General features: G+C 41.6%; 1 protein-coding gene across 5 annotated transcripts in view; it reads right to left on the bottom strand.

Annotated features, from left to right (window-relative positions):
- The window catches only part of LNX2 (ligand of numb-protein X 2), a 59,815-nt gene extending 43,673 nt beyond the window's left edge, over positions 1–16,142 (bottom strand). For 3 of the 5 annotated variants that reach the window (XR_011724372.1, XR_011724371.1, XM_071736460.1), the window contains exon 1: positions 15,830–15,841. The gene's annotated coding sequence lies outside the window, so the exon portion shown is untranslated. Of the gene's footprint in view, positions 1–6,164; positions 6,246–15,829 lie in introns of those variants that run through there. The other 2 variants (XM_071736474.1, XM_071736452.1) reach the window with 2 other exon arrangements.
- Positions 16,143–16,255: the final 113 nt, after the last annotated feature.

Raw genomic sequence — 16,255 nt, forward strand, 5'->3', positions numbered from 1 at the left:
TTTTGACCTTTACTAGAGACATTTCCTACAGCGCTAAAATGACACCATCAGTGATATTTATGCTGGGTGTGGGCCATTTTCTTTGTGTTTGAATATTTGCCAGTAATACACCAGTTTGTCTGGGGAACCAACATAAACCAGTCCTGGCAGAACTATTCCTCTGTCCACACACCTACGCTGCACCTTCATGGGCTTCCTTTAGCATGCAAACATTGTTATTTCAATAAAAAGAAAATAATAGCTGGAAATGGCATTTGCTAAGCTACCAAGTTTTTAAGCACAAGGAGTTTTTCTGTACTGCAAAACAGGGGCAGTGGAACTCTGTGCAGTGAAGCATGGGGCTAAAGTCAGAGCCCACACCCTGCAGCATGAAAGCTGCTGACCAGCCCAGCCCTGCTGCTCCAGGGCTCCCTTCAAATCAAATCACCAAACACCAGCTCTGCTCTCACTCCCAATTAAGGGGGAGGAAGACAGGCTGAACCAAAATTCTGTGTTTGAGCCCCAAAATTGTCTTCAGGAGCTGTGTCTCAAAAGCCCTGATGGCTGAAGTAAACACATTCTCCTCAGTGACAAACCTATTCCCCCATCAACATGGGGCTTTAAGCATGGACTCTACAGTTTTAGCAGTGCTTTGCAGAAGTAAAATTAAGATGTTAAGATTTTATTTCAACTAAGCATGCCACACAATTGCAATGAGCAGCTGAATAACGAGATCTTATTCGAAAGAAAAACCCAGCACAAAACCGGGCATATCACACTACCCTCAAGAAAAAAAAATACATATTTCCAAAGGAAGAGGTAAGCAATTTTTACCCCTGTTAAAAAGTTGAGAAATGTGTACACCACCAGCAAAATATAATTAATACACAGCTTTCAGAAGAGTCCAAAGGAGCCATTTAATTAACCACCCACTGATTTCATAAATGACAAGAACACACAAAGGTAATGGCACCTTATAATTGAAAATGTCCGGTTTATTTAGCAGAACAGTTGTGCTTTTCTATGTTGTGCCTAAATCTGAGGAAACATGCTTTAAACTCAAGACATTTTAAACTTTGTAAGGTGTGACAGAACAATGTACGGTCCATGATACAGTCACTGGATAATCCACTTGTTTAATACCTTTACCTAAGAACCACAAAGTCACTGACAACCATAAAGGTTTTAACCTTTAGTAACTCTTCGATGGGTTTCATGCCCTCTTCAAAACCACAGAAGAGTTGGGAAGAAAAACCCCACTATTTTATTGGTATTCCACTTCAAAGTATTGCCTTTTGTAGGGGCTTAGTTTATATCTGTAGTCCTCTCACTTTCATGCAAAAGGATCCTCTGTGAGCCCCATGAAATATTTCTATTGAAGATCTCGTAAACTCATTTTGCTGCTTCTCATCCTTTCCGTGCACAAGGGAAAAGCTTCATTTCGGCTACTACATCCTTTATTAAAGCTGAAGAGAAGCAGCTTTTACCAAGGTAGGGAAACAATGTAACAAAGTAAGTGAAAGGCTCTCCTTTCCCCTTTTTTCCACTGGAGTTTTTAGAGATAATATTGAGCCAAATTAGTATTCTTTCTGCCATTCATAAAACTACAAATGCCTTTATGCTGCTACATTACAGCATAGTCTGTAAAAGTCTACATCAAAGTCTATTTGACTGAACACGAAACACAGAAACATCTGAATTTATGAGCTGTCCATCTCCCTATCTAATGGACACACTAGGAGCATTCATTTATACCTGCTTTGGGGCATACATAATTCAAAATAACTGACTGAAGGGTTTCTTCAAGCATAGCAGTCTCCAGTAGAAAGCTGACTGCCAGACTGAAAGACTTTGCTTACAGGACTCAACAACCTCAGTGGTCCAACACCACAGCAGCAGTGGCACGCAAGGACAGATGCTGCTGCCTCAGGTTCAGGATCTTGGGTCCCACCTGTCCCCATCAGCAGCCCTAGGATGACTTTAATGACTACAAATAGCAACGTTTACCTGCCCATCTACTACTGGAAAGGCATTCCTTAATAGAAATCGTTCCATGAAGCACCGATCCCAACAGCATCACTGCACGATGTATCCAGCTGAAGCAATTATTTTGTGTGTACACATTAAATATACATTTCTGCAATTTTGCATCCAATGGTGAAATATTTACTTACTGCTATTAGCTACTCATGTTTACTGTGCCTAAGGGTTTCCCATCCTTAAGTTTTTATGATATTTACTCAGTCTGGAGCAAACCATTAGCAAGCTTACCTAGCTGTATTAGATGTCTGTCAGCGATGCCTCCAGATAACATAAACATCTCTTTAAAATTATGAAAACTCTCATTACTTCTATGCAATATGGTTTATTTATCAATGAGATGAGGAAGGAAGGGTTCTTCAATAAATACCATAAAGCAGCCTCCAATAATTTTGTAACTTCTTTTTTTTTTTTTCCTAAGTCTTTGCAGCTTTCATGTGTTAACTCTTTAAGAGCATTCACATCAGCAACCAGCAGGTCCCAGGCACTGCCTGTACCCCCTACTCCAGTAACAATCCCTTTGGGTTCTTTGTTAATACTCCTTTAAATACTCTTCCTCAAAGGACTTCTATGCATCTTACCACAGGTCAGAACACAGAGCTGGTTTTCCATGGTTAATCATGATGACCACTGAATGTTTCCAGGATGCATTCACCCTCTGAAAATGGTTCAGATTCTCTGCTTCTACATATTACAGAAAATGTTTTGCTTAAATTGAAAGATACCATCCAACTGCCCGCAGCTTCAAAATCAATACCTAATATTGATGACTTGTTTATAATATTTATTATTGCATTAAACTTAATCAGAAATGCTTGCTTTCTTCCATGCCACTAACATATTTTGAATGAAAAAAATGCTCCACAACTCCTTGAAAGAACTCCACTTACCCATCATATTACTCCCTGACAACTGCACTTGAGGTTTCTCAAGTAGCTTTATTTGCAGTAAGCACATGTTCATGGTACACAGATTTCTCTCTGCTACATTAGCAAAGTAATAAGCATTATAAAAGAGACTGACCACAGCTAGAGAAAGGCTTAATCATACCACTATGTCACAAGTGTCGTATCCTGCTGAAGAAAGCTCTCAAAGATAAATGGTGTTTGTGTTACTAAAACTTACCTGGGATGAGAGATAAGGGAAAAGGAACAGGGAGACCTCAGCAGAACAGAAGAGCTCTGATTTTTCACAAAATACCAAAATTTGCCATTGAAGAGAGCAGAAATATCAGAGATTGAAGAAAACCTTTCTCAAAACCTGCATGTAGGAATTACTGTACAGCTTAAGTTTTTCTATTTAAATGGGTTAAATGCTGCGTATTTTTCCCTATTAGTAGACAGATTATTTTTGATTATTTTTGCTTTATAATGTCATTCTTCACTTTCTGCTACAGAAGTCTGAAGAGCCAGAGATGAGGAGGACTGCAGCTTTTTTATGAGGCTACTACACCCTTTTGAGGTCCCTTCCTACCCCTAACATTCTGTGAATCTGTGATACCATTTCATGTGGAAATACAACTTAAACCTTTAAACTCTAAAGTATTCAATTAAACTGTACCACTTATCACTACAAAATTAAGACTCTTTCTGTGCAGTAATATTAGTTTTTCACCTTCCTGCCTTCCCTCCCACCAAACAAGATCTAAGTTTGATTTCTGCCACTAAACAGCTCTTCTATTTGTTGGTATTTTGCCACAGGATGTAACTTTGGAAGGGGCAGTCATGTCTTGGAGTTTGAGCTCCTGCCATCAAGAATCCATTCCTTACAAAATTTCCTTCATATCCTCAAAATCAGGATGAATAGAAAATAAGTAACAAGTGATTTTCAGGTTTTTCTGCACATCAGCAGCATAACCACCTCAACACCGAGGCCTCAGCACAGGATCTGCTTTCATACAGACTACTCAGATCCTTCAACCCAGCAGCTCAAACAACATTTGTTATCTTCTAGCAAATACCTGCTACTGACTATTTGAATTTCACAGGCTTTCCCATAGCTTCTGGTTTTAAGAGCAACCTTCCGGGTGGCTTTCACCAGCACTGTTTCATTTCACATTGCAGCAGACCAGGAGAGCACAGATTCTCAGCTTCCAGGGCTCAGGCAAGGTAACTTCTATCTCACAAAACCAGAACTTCTTATGCCACCTCCCTACACCTCCACTAGCCTCACAGCTAGAGGGTTATTTTTAGAATGTCCTATGTATGTGCACTACCTGTTTTTAATGAAATAAAAAATACAAGAAAAATTATTCAAACAACATCTGCAAACTACCTCCCATAAAACCCACCTGGCAAACAACAGTAGAATTGCTTTAGGACACCAAATGTCCTTAAAACTTAATTTTCTGACTTGAGAAGAATCCACTCTACTGCTACCATCTCCTGTGTCATTTCTTGTAGAAGCATTACATCAGGAGTTGAGGACAAAACTAAGTTCTTTCCACACCAAATCCTGCATTCACTTTGTGGCTTTTCAAACTCCAGAACTTCTAAATGTATGTAAATCTCTTAAATAAATAACCAAAGCACCAAGAAAATTTTTCTTCCAGAATTACTTTGCAGTGTAACTGGAACGATACTTCTCCTTCACTGAAATATTATGCTGTGGTACTAACTCAAAAGTTTCAACCATTTTCATTTCATTACCAGTAGCAATCTAGGAAATGCTGCCATCAATAGTAAATCTACATGAAGTTGCACTCCTCTGGCGCATTTTGTGCATAGCAATCAGTTGATAACACAATCTTGTGTTGTTTAAAATTCAGTTTATTCTTCAGTTAGACTGCTAGCCAGACTCTAATTTATTATATTTTCTGGTACATTTGGTTTTGGATATCCTGACATCCTGGCTCATGCCATTAGAGAAGGAACATAAAATGGTGAAGATGTCTACAGACAGCTTGAGAGTTAGACAGCAACAGCCTGGAAAATTAACAATATCACTGTCTCTGAGCTCAGCCAGAGACCTCTCCCGCATTAGTGCTGCAAAAATTTGGCAGCATTTCTGCACTACAGGCTTGACACCCAGGAACAGCCTCAGAGGCATCACAGAACCTCAGCCAGTGCAGCAGGCAGCTCAGGTGGCTGGGAGGGTGAGTGGCAGCCCCTGAGCCTGCCAGGGCAGCTGAGCTGCAGAAGAAATGAAACACCAGCCCTCCTGCTCCTTGGAGTCCACCAAAGAAACCAACAAAGATCTAAATGTCACCATTTTTATACTTTATATATTGATTTTTTTTTTTAACACTTTTTTTAGCCTTGCATTGTCTCAGTCCTAGCTACAATTTCTTTCTCAGAGCACCCAAGGTGAAATGAGAGGCAGCAGCCAGAAGCCTTCTCAGAGCATCTTTCTTGAGAACCCCATCAGAAGGGAGGGCTTTGCCTCCCCCTCCACCTTGGTGACCGACTACATTAACCTTCAGGGCACACTGCCAGCCCCACCTGCTTACTCAGGCTTTTGCCAGCAAGGGATGTTCTCACAGCACTGATTTGTCCTTTGAAGACACATCCTCTTTTGCTTACTTCTTACTTCCCCCGACTGCATTTGGCATTTGAACTCCTGCACCTTGAGGATGGAGGGGCAGTCCTGATGGGGATACATCTGACCTTTCTCCCAACAAGACTCTGACAACTTCAAACATGAAAAATCCTTGTGCTGTCTGTACAGCTTGCTCTGTCCCAAGAAACTCCACATTGGGCTTTGAAAAAATGTGTATTTCACTTCTTTTGCCTGTTCTTCAGGAAGCCTGAAGACAGCTTGCTAAAACAATACCCAAGAGGAAAAGCTTTTGCAGGGACACCTGGGCAGCTGGACCCCAAGAAGATGTCAGAATTGGAAAAAACTTGCAGTGGGGGGAACTTGGCTGGACCCAAGCCCTCAATGACCATTTTGTCCTCCAGAAACAGATTACTATTCCTCTGTAGGTTATTAAAGTTTTCTCCTGTCTATAGGCTGTTTTGTAGCTCAGGCAGTATTGTCAGCTCCTTCTAAACCTCATAATCAGTAAGGATTTCACTAATGATGCAATTGCTGCAACTGCTACAATCAGTTAAAGACAAGGTCAAACATAACATGTAGCACTGTTAAAACATGATGATTCAGGCAAGCTAATTTACAAAATTAAGAAATGCCACTTTTTAGCTTACCCGATGCTTTTCAGTTTTCCCCACCCCTTCTGAACCTGTGTTGTAACCCAGCTGCTGGTTTCTGTTCAGAAGCTTTCTTCCCCAGCAGCCCAGTCCTGTGCAATAGATGGACACAAAAGTGAGTACAAGCACATATCCAATTTTAAGTTGCTTCATTTCACACTTTAAAAATCCCACTGAAAGAAAGTTATTGGTGCATGAAATACAGAGTACAATTTTAGCTTACAAAGTCTCATGGAGTCAGAGCAAATCAGATCAGGCCACACTAAAGTGGGATGGAGATCTAGGATGGAGAGGCTCCTCCCTCCTATTAAGAGCTATCCCATACCTCAGCATACTGAAGTATCACCACTGTGACAAGAGAAAATAGATCCTCTCATTTTGGTGTTCAGGTACCAAGAAAACACATTGACCAAGTTCTTTAAAAGCACACGACAACTGCCCCTCAGTTTAGGAAGGAGATTGAGGTGCTGGAGCAGGTCCAAAGGAGGGCAACCAGGCTGGTGAAGGGACTCGAGCACAGATCCTATTGAGGAGAGGCTGAGGGAGCTGGGGCTGTTCAGCCTGGAGAAGAGGAGGCTCAGAGGAGACCTCATCACTCTCTACAACTCCCTGAAAGGAGGGTGTAGCCAGGTGGGGGTTGGCCTCTTTTCCCAGGCAACCCTCAGCAAGACAAGAGGGCACGGTCTCAAGTTGTGCTGGGGGAGGTTTAGGTTGGACATTAGAAAGAATTTCTTTACTGAGAGGGTGATCAAGCATTGGAATGGGCTGCCCAGGGAAGTGGTGGATTCTCCGTCCCTGGAGATATTTAAAAAGAGACTGGATGTGGCACTCAGTGCCATGGTCTGGTAACTGCAGCGGGAGTGGATCAAGGGTTGGACTTGATGATCTCTGAGGTCCCTTCCAACCCAGCCAATTCTATGATTCTATGAACTTCAGCCCCAACAATTTTCTCTTCTCAGTCCCATATACTCTATAGTAACTTGTCTATGCCTAAGCTGCCAATCAGGGCACATGCTCCAGTGTCTCCCTTTACCTGCTCTCATGACCTGATGTTGGAAACAAACCATGGATTGAGACTGGATTGAGACCAGAGACTTGATTTCAGCAGTTGTATCCATTTGGGGCACTGCCTCAGGCATGCAGTGGGGATTTACAGTGTGCACCCAGAAAAGGAGTATTTGTATGTAAAATGATTTGATAATCTGAAAAAATCCCTCAGTAAACAAAGGAAGTTTACAGATAATCGTATTAAAGATTAGTGTTGTTTTAAAACAATGCAGAACACATTTGAGAACATCTGGAAAGGAAGATGGTAGCTTTAAAAGCAAAACCTTGGGGGAAAATATATTTTGCCCTCAAACAGAAAACAGTAATATACTTTATTGAATCCTAATCTACTTCAATTCATGTTAAGGAAGAGCCTTTTTGTTCCCTAATAAGAGTTTTATTGATCTATTTAAATGCAATTTTATAAATAAATACTTGGAATACATTTAAATGCTATTTTAATATCTGATTAAGTGATTGTTTATTCCTTTCTTATTGATTGTTTCACTTTTATTTTGAATTTGAGAAGCAAGCTAATTTTAAGTCAGAAAAAATGTTTACTATTAAATAAGGATACAACCTGACCTCTGGACTACAGGAAAATACATTGTACCATGACAGCAAAAGCAATCTGATGTCTCTTTTTTATATGCACCCACACATCAGCAGGAAATCCTCTTACCAATTTTACTGTTTTTTCCATCACTCATTTACTGTTTTATAGACTTTTGCTATGATGATTTATGTGATAATCCCTCCAACAAAACCCATAAATTGCTTGTGGCATTTTCTATAATCAGTGTTGATAATCAGTAACAGTTATACAAATCTTCTATTGACACAATGCATTACTCAAGTTCCTCGATGGTGTAACTGCTGACAGCTCCAGAAGAATGAAGTTACTCCCTAACTAAGAAGCAAAAGCAAAAACTACAGGATTGAACAATAATTAAGTTGGTAACAACATACTGGATCAGATTTCTACAATGTCTTTACCTACTGTATTTCTTCCATTCATGTACTTCATTCTTCCATTAAAATTGCTTAATGTGAGAGCTAAATTTGGAAGGAAGGGGAGGGAGGGGAAGAGGGAGAGAGGAAGGCAACAAAATTGTTGAAAGAAAATAACAATTACAGGATTTTAATTTTTTTTTCATTTTTATAGTGTTTTATTTATTTATATGCATGAATTACTTTTATATACACAGGTAAGTAAAGTTGAATGACAAGTAGAATGCTAAGCAGATTTCTACCAGCAGCAATGGGGCTGAAGCAAAGGAATTCCATAAAGTATCTGCTCTGTGTGCTTTGGTATAACCACTGCATCACAGATGTGGTGAATTCAGCTGCTTCCTCAGGAGCAGAACCAGGCAGGATTCTGATGCCCCAAAGAACCCCATGGAGCCACAACTGCAAATTCTACTGTACAGTCAAGCCACAGGCATGGCTAAGTAGGACTCAGCACTTGATACCCCATCTGAAAAATCACATATACGGGACAGCAACAGCTTTAAATATTTGTGGGTGTATTGTAGTGACAGCCCTTCTCTTCAGCATTTCCACTTAACCTGCTGAGCAAGTTTTCAGGTATACGACCTCACCCATATCAACACTTCAGAACAAAACATCATCTTTATCCTCAACGTCAGTATCATAATTAAACCAGAAATCTTTAGTCTTTGATCCTCCGAGGCAAAAAACCAGCAAAAAATGTTGACATTACTATGAGGAATTAAGATGCCTTCACTGAACCTGAGACTTACTTAAAGACAAACTGTATCTGTTGTAAAATCCATATGGTTCTGATCATTTGTAGGAGGTAATATGTCTAGTTGCACCTAAAAGCTCTTCATCAAATACTTTCAGCTTCATAAAGGCATGACACCTGGTTATGAACATTTCCTGGCTTCACAGCTTTTCAGAGTTTTCAAAATATGACTTAGGAAAGCATTATGCTTCTGTAGCACTCCTCTAGTTGAATGCATACAGCCTTTACTGCAGAAAAAAAGAACTGTAACAGTTCCATTTCACAGTCCAATAACCCAAAATTCTGCATTACTGTTCACTTTAGTGTTAATTTTCCCACAGATTCTCTTTCTGCTTACATAGCAAGACATCTCAGGTCAAGTGCACAGACAAGCTATGCTGCTGATTCTCCTTTTTACCACCACTGAATCACCTTCACTTTTGCTTCACTGGGAAGTTATTTTCCCTGCAGAAAGCAGGAGAGCCACAGTCAATAGATAAGTCAGCAGCTATCAGTCAAAATGGATTTCAAAGTAGGAAAAAAACCTTCCCTCAACTAGAACAGCAAGAATTATTTATTCAGGACCATGCCCACATTGTACAAATACATCACAACAAGTATATTTGCTGCTGTACATGTGGTAAAGTTAAATCCAGCTTCTGTCACTTCCAACTATAGACACACAGGGATAAGAAGCTGTAGAATACAAAAATATCAGCATAGAACAGACATGCTGAGCCATCCCCCAGATAACAGGAATGAACAGTGGTTATTTTGCCAGATGAACTAGAAAGATGCCTTTTTCACTGGTGATTTGAAAAAGAAACACATTTGGTGGCTGTCACTGAATACTTATGAAGCTTTGTAATGTGTAAGTAAAGATCTAACTCACACACCTTTCTAAGACATTCAGATGAAATGCATGAGATTGGCACATATGCAAATATCTCTGTATTTTTAGCATAATGTAACCTGGATGAGTTAAGCTTTACCTTTAGCATTTGAAAGGAATTACACCAGATAAGAAGCAAATTCTGAAAACATTCAATAGTGGACAAATAGCAACTTATATTGAATTAATAGAAGGCAGGAAATCCTGTGATTTATAGAGCTTCATTCTTCATTAAAAGCAGCAATGACAGCTTAGTAATGGACTACTTGTAAAAACAGTCCAGGAATTGACTTGTACTCATTTTTAATTAACATAAATGTAAGTTCTAGCACAGACACAGAACTATTTTACTAATTCACTGGGTGAGTCCTCATTAGCTTCTGTCAGTAAATATAAATGGTTGAGGAAACCCTTCAAGAGCAAATGAGACATAAAGGCAGGAAAAAAGAGGCAAATCCTTACCTACCTGCTCTGGAAAAAGCTAGACTGAAAAAGAGGGGTTTTGAAGTTAAAAATAGGAAGTTACTTCAATTAACAGCCAGGCAGCACCGGGCAGTGGGGAGATTTGGATGATGGCTCTGGTGTGAACTTACTGTACAAGACATTGATCAGAATGGGGCTGATAGCAAACTCTTTGAAGGTGACTGGAAAGTTTATACAACACATTAGAATCTATGTGGTCTTGTGATGTATTGATCAACCTTCACTTTGTTATTTCAGTCTGCTTACAAATGGATTTTAAACACTTGATTAAAAAAAATAAATAGGTGAAAACACTGATACAGGGCAGGGGAATAGATTTAATAAAAAGACTCGAGAACACAGGAAGGATGAGCTATTTGTAAATACAAACGTGAACAATGAAAGCATGTAACAATAAGGCATCCTCCTCTGCATGAAGTGGCAATCTCTGTTACTGATTTTTTATCTTTTTAATAACTTTTAACCTCTAAATGTGTAGAAGAAACTCAATATGGCCCACATTTCAGTATTTAATCTACTGCAGATGTTCAGTGCACAATCCACAAGGCACAAACAGACACTTAACATCTTAAGTGCTCTCCTTGAAGTGTGACTTGCTTTAGTGCTAGGCTACCCAGCCACAAGGTGGACTAGGACTGTTCTGTTCTGCAGACTGTTACCACAGACAGTGGAAGAACCAACTAGATTGAAGTCAAAATGTGGTCATCTTAAGAGTCTTATGGGAGTTGTGGGTTCTCTTTCTCTCTGTTGTTGTGATTTTGCTGGTATAGCAGGTCATGATGTCAATTAGGGGAATGATTTGGATGACATCACTATACCCAGAGAAAACCCAACTATAGGCTCTGTGCTACTGCCGTAAGAGTGCATTGCTGATACAGCTCATTTCATCTGAGGATTAATAAAAGGTACACAGACAAAAGCACATTCATGTTATGACAAAGTAAAATACAACAACGAAGAAGGCTTGCTGATACCAGCCAACCCTTCTTTTTAAAAAAAAAAAAATTTAAAAGAGGCTATTCAGGAAAGCCAACCAAAACCTGATAGCCAGAAAAATCATAACATTCCCAGATTCTGAAATGTTACTTTGTGTCAGAAAAAAACCCCACAGGTCGGGCTTTTCAAAGCAAACATCACATTCCTGTGGCAGAACATGACAGCTTATCCCAGTGCAATACAGCAACCACTGGAAAGTGCTTTCCATGAACTGGTTTCAGTACACAAGCCAATGACATTTTACCTCCGTTAGCTTTGCTTGAATTTCCATTTGCTTCTGTTGTGCCAAAAAACCTCTGCTGCACCAGCTTTCTTTTTCCTGTGCATAAACTCAGAAATGAGGATTAGCACCAACCTGAAGGCCAAAGAAAGCCACAGGAAAGTAAGAGCTAAAAATCTTTCATCACTAGTACTGTTTGGCATTTCGGGGCTCAAATTCAGGAGATTAAGAAGGGGGTGTCAGTGGAGGAGAGCTTGGATTCAAAACAAAAATCACATGCAAAGAAAAGAAACAATATCTACCTGGTAACTACAACTGCAAGTGTCAATAGAAATGTCAATGTATTTGAACATGGACTTGAACCCAATAATAAACTGCATATTCCCAAATGTTTTCTAAGCAGCCAGTTCCCAGGAACACACAACGCCATCATCCTGACAGCTTTCACTGGGCTTGTGCAACCCCTTTGGAGGCCATGGGAACCTCACGCAGTGGCAGAGCTGTCTTGAGGGTTGGGGTGGGGAGAGCAGCCCAGAGTGCTCTGCAAAATCACTGCTACAGCAAAGAATGTACCAATGCAGGAGGAGGCAGCTTGTCACTTGTTTTTTCCCCTCTGTGCTGAATAATACCTGACAGCATGACACCACTCCAGGCAACCTGATCCAAAAGCCTTGCTCTGCCTTTCTGCAACTACTGGGTTCTTCCCTCTGCCCAGACCCATGGGAGTTCTCCTTTAATGTACACCACTTAGTCACGCTCTACTACTAGAAAAAAGACAAATAAGTCATAGCTCCCCCTTCTTCATTACCTATAACTACTTATTACTACCATTTACAACAATTTAAAACCAGACCAGGTCATATATTGGGTATACTCCTTGATCAAATTGCATTTTGCTCTACAGACAAAGGTTCTTCATAAAAATTCTGTACACCTCATCAAACAGTGGTTAAAGCGTGACAAATTTCTGCAATGAAATACAAAGCCACATTCTTCTTTCTGGAATGAAGGAAAAACAGCCAAGGCAAAATGCAACATTTATCACGCCATCCCAAAGTAAACCAGCACTTCCTGGGCAAAAATTAACTTCTATATAACATTAAGCTGACATGTTTATAAACTCACAATTACTTTCCAATTTGGTCTGCTTGCTGTGATGACAGCAAGAAAATTCTAGACATTCTTAACAAAATACCACAACCCTGGAACAATATCACTGCTCGCTTACTAACCACAAAAATAAGGCTGCAAATATTGAGCTATGTTATCCCAAGGTTCCATTTTTAAAGTCAAACTATTTCCCACTAATTGGGTGGGAAAATCACACAAATGCAAAACAACTTGCAAGTTCACAAGTTACCTGATTTTATATCAAACAACTGCATGCTTTTCTCTTCACCATCTAGTGTACAGACTCAGCAAAAGACTTCCCTCCTCTTCCAGCTCCCAAATTACTTGTAAAACTAACAGCAACTGAAATAAGCATCTACAACACTGTGAAGGATTGACGTCTATGCACATTCATTTCACTAAAAATACTTTAGAAAGGGAAAGGATGCCTGTAGCATTGCAAAGCACATTTCAAGGATGAAGTCAGCTCAGGTACAGCACTGTAACACAGTAGGAGGGCTGAGAGCATCTCTTCACGTGTCAGGAGATAAACCAGCCCTGAATTCTGAAGCAGAAGTCAGCTACCCACATTATCTCATGCAGAATGCAGAACACTCAGTATGAAAACATGACAGGTTTATCCCATGAACTCGCAAACATAAATCCTGACCCTGAAAACATTTACATGCAGGCTTAAGGATAAGCCTAAGAACAGACCGACTAATTCCAAAAGAAATACTTCGGTGTTTAAAATTAAACATATGTAAACTCAAGCATCTACAGAATCGGGGCCATAAAAAAAGCAAATGCTCACACTGCAACATTGTTATTTTTTATTGCTCTGTAGACATCATGACTCAACAATTACATAATTTAATACCGATATTTAAAAGAATTTTCATCTTTGAATTGCAGCATGCAATTCAACATCATCACATTAAAATTGCTTCTGCAAACCTGATCAGCAAAGAATTTTCAAACATCAGGAAAAAGCCACTCCTGTATCAAAGAGGCAGCCAGTTTCTTCTGGTACCTTTTACACCAGGGAGGATTTTAACACTGAATGAATGCAATTTTCTTATTAGTTAGCTCTTAGTATCTAACAGCTTCTAACAGCTCTTTAAATAAGACACATCTTGATGATTTATGACATTACTTTATACTAATCCAGTGCTTAATACTCATCATATCCTTACACATTTCACTTGCATCTTGTTGGTATCGCTTCTTCACAGTTGCTTGCAATTGTATAAAAATAATTTCATCCTGAAATTGTAGCTTATTTCATTTTATTTTATTTAAATTGAATATTCAAGTCATATTTTAGGAAATCATGATGTTTGTGAATCACAGACCTAAGTCCAAGGCCCAGGCTATCTATCTCTTGGTGAAATCACTGGCAGAGTTAAGGGTCAGTAGAACTGAAAATTCAGTATTGAAAACTGTGATGGTAAAATTATGGCTTAATAGTTTTCTTGCAATATCCAGGTATTTTAGATTTGTAATAGTAATAGCCCTTTAAAACATAACATTATATTTCTATTTAAAAAGTGTAATTTGGTACAATGGTGTTCTTTGAAGCCTGCTAAACGTGTAGCTAATAATTTCATACAGCACTGTGTCCAGGCAAGAGGATTCCTCACTCCATGAGCAGATCGTTTAAAAAAAAAAAAAAAAAAAAAAAAAAAGATAAAGGACCCTCTTAAGTCTTAAAGTTCTAGCAAGTATGCCGACATACCTTGTTTCCATTTTGAGGAAATTTGTTTTAATAAAGTCAGGGCAGCATATGGTACTAACATGTTTTTTCAAGTGGTAGAGACACTAACAGAAACCATCTGATGTTTCTTCCTAAGCCTCCTTGATCTGCTGCTGGATTGCAGCTTAGAAAAAAGCATCTTGAAGCCAAAAGGAACTGGGTAGAGGAATAATAAAAAAACAAAAAACCCCAAAAACCCAACTCAAAGTATTTATTAATGAAAGTCTAGCTCAAAACAGCTTCTCTTTTGAACATAACTTCAAATGCATTTATGTTTGAAATTTATTTCCAGAAACTATGAAACATACCCCAAAGCTAAACCCTGACAGAATTTTTTTACTTTGCACACAGAGAAAGAAACAAACCCACAGTATCATGTAATTAAAAAAGGAATTAAATGAAGCTCAGAAGTACTTAAGTGTGGATTTCTACAGAAGTAAACAATCAGTGCTATGCACTAGGAACATGGTACGAAAAGTCACAAGGGACTGTCAGATTTGTCACTGCCACAGTCCCAGCAACTGGTTCCTCACTTAGTTGACCGAGTACTAATATTCCACCAAATGTAATGATAATTTTGAAGTATGCTTTGTAAAGTTCATTGAGATGAGGCTTGAAATTTGTAAACCGTATTTTCAGCGACAAGAGCTAACAAACGGGGAGGAGGGAAAAGGAGAGCCTCGCTCAGAGCACCTAGGACTGGTGTTAACATTTTGAAACAGCTGCCAACTCCATAGGCTTCAGTCACATTTTACATACAGCTCCGAGTTCCTCTGGCGCAGCTGTAAAACACATAACCTGAAACCAGCTCCTGTAGCAGGGGTTTGCTTGCAGCTGTTCTTCTGCCTCCCCCGCAGGCAGTAATTTGACTCCTTTTCAGAGAGCAGCTTCTTCACTAACGCTACACGAGCGCGGCATAGGTGTATTTAGGGACCCCAAAACCAGGAGCCTTGGGAGCAAGTCTCCAGCGCCTGAGCAAACCGCTGAGCTTCGCCAGGATGCGCTGAGGGACCCGGCTCCGCGGGGCTCACGGCCGGCGGGCAGAGCACGCCCGGCAGCAGCACCTGCGCTCCCGGGGAGGCCAGAAAGAACCACCGCCTCTCCCGGGCGAGCGCAGGGCCAGGGCCGCGACGTTGCCCGAGGGCTCCGAGGCGAGGGGCACCTCAGACACCTCAGCCCCGCGCCCCAGCCCCTCTCCCGTACCTGTTGCCCCCGCAGCGCGGCCCAAGCCGGCATCCGCGGCAGGCCCGGCCCGGCCCGGCGGGGAGCCCCCCGGCTCCCCTACCACGGCCGGGGCCGAAAGGAGAAGGGGGTGCGGCCGCCACCCTGCCCGGCAGCCCTCCCGCCGCCGCCGGTAGCTGAAGGGAGGCTGATCCGCCCGGCGCGGCGGCAGGGCAGGGAAGTTACTCACCGCCGTCGGCTCGGCTCCGCACCGCGCTCTTCTCAGCTGCTGCCGCCGCCGCGCCCCTCAGCCCAGCCGCCTGCGCCCGCCCGCCCGCTCCGCCTGGCGGGGAGCAAACTCCGGGCAGCACTTGGCTGAGCGCGTCTCCGCCGGGCCGGGCCGGTGCTCCCGCCTCCGCCCCCCGCTCCGGGCAGCGGCGCGGCCCAAGTGACAGCCGCGCTCCGCCACTCCGGCTGCAGCCCGGGGCGCGGGGCCGGGCGGCGGGGCGCGCCACAGCCTATGGGAGCAGGGCCGGGGCGGGCCGCGGCGGAGCCCGGGGCAGGGGTGTCCCAGCCACTCGCCTGATTGCAGAGGGGACGGGGCCGACGGGAGGGGCCGGGGCGGAGGAGGGGCAGGGTGGAGAGTTGCCTGCGCGGGCCCTGCCCTGCCCTGCCC

The sequence above is a fragment of the Heliangelus exortis genome, chromosome 1, assembly GCF_036169615.1.
Source record: "Heliangelus exortis chromosome 1, bHelExo1.hap1, whole genome shotgun sequence".
Lineage (NCBI taxonomy): Eukaryota > Metazoa > Chordata > Aves > Apodiformes > Trochilidae > Heliangelus > Heliangelus exortis.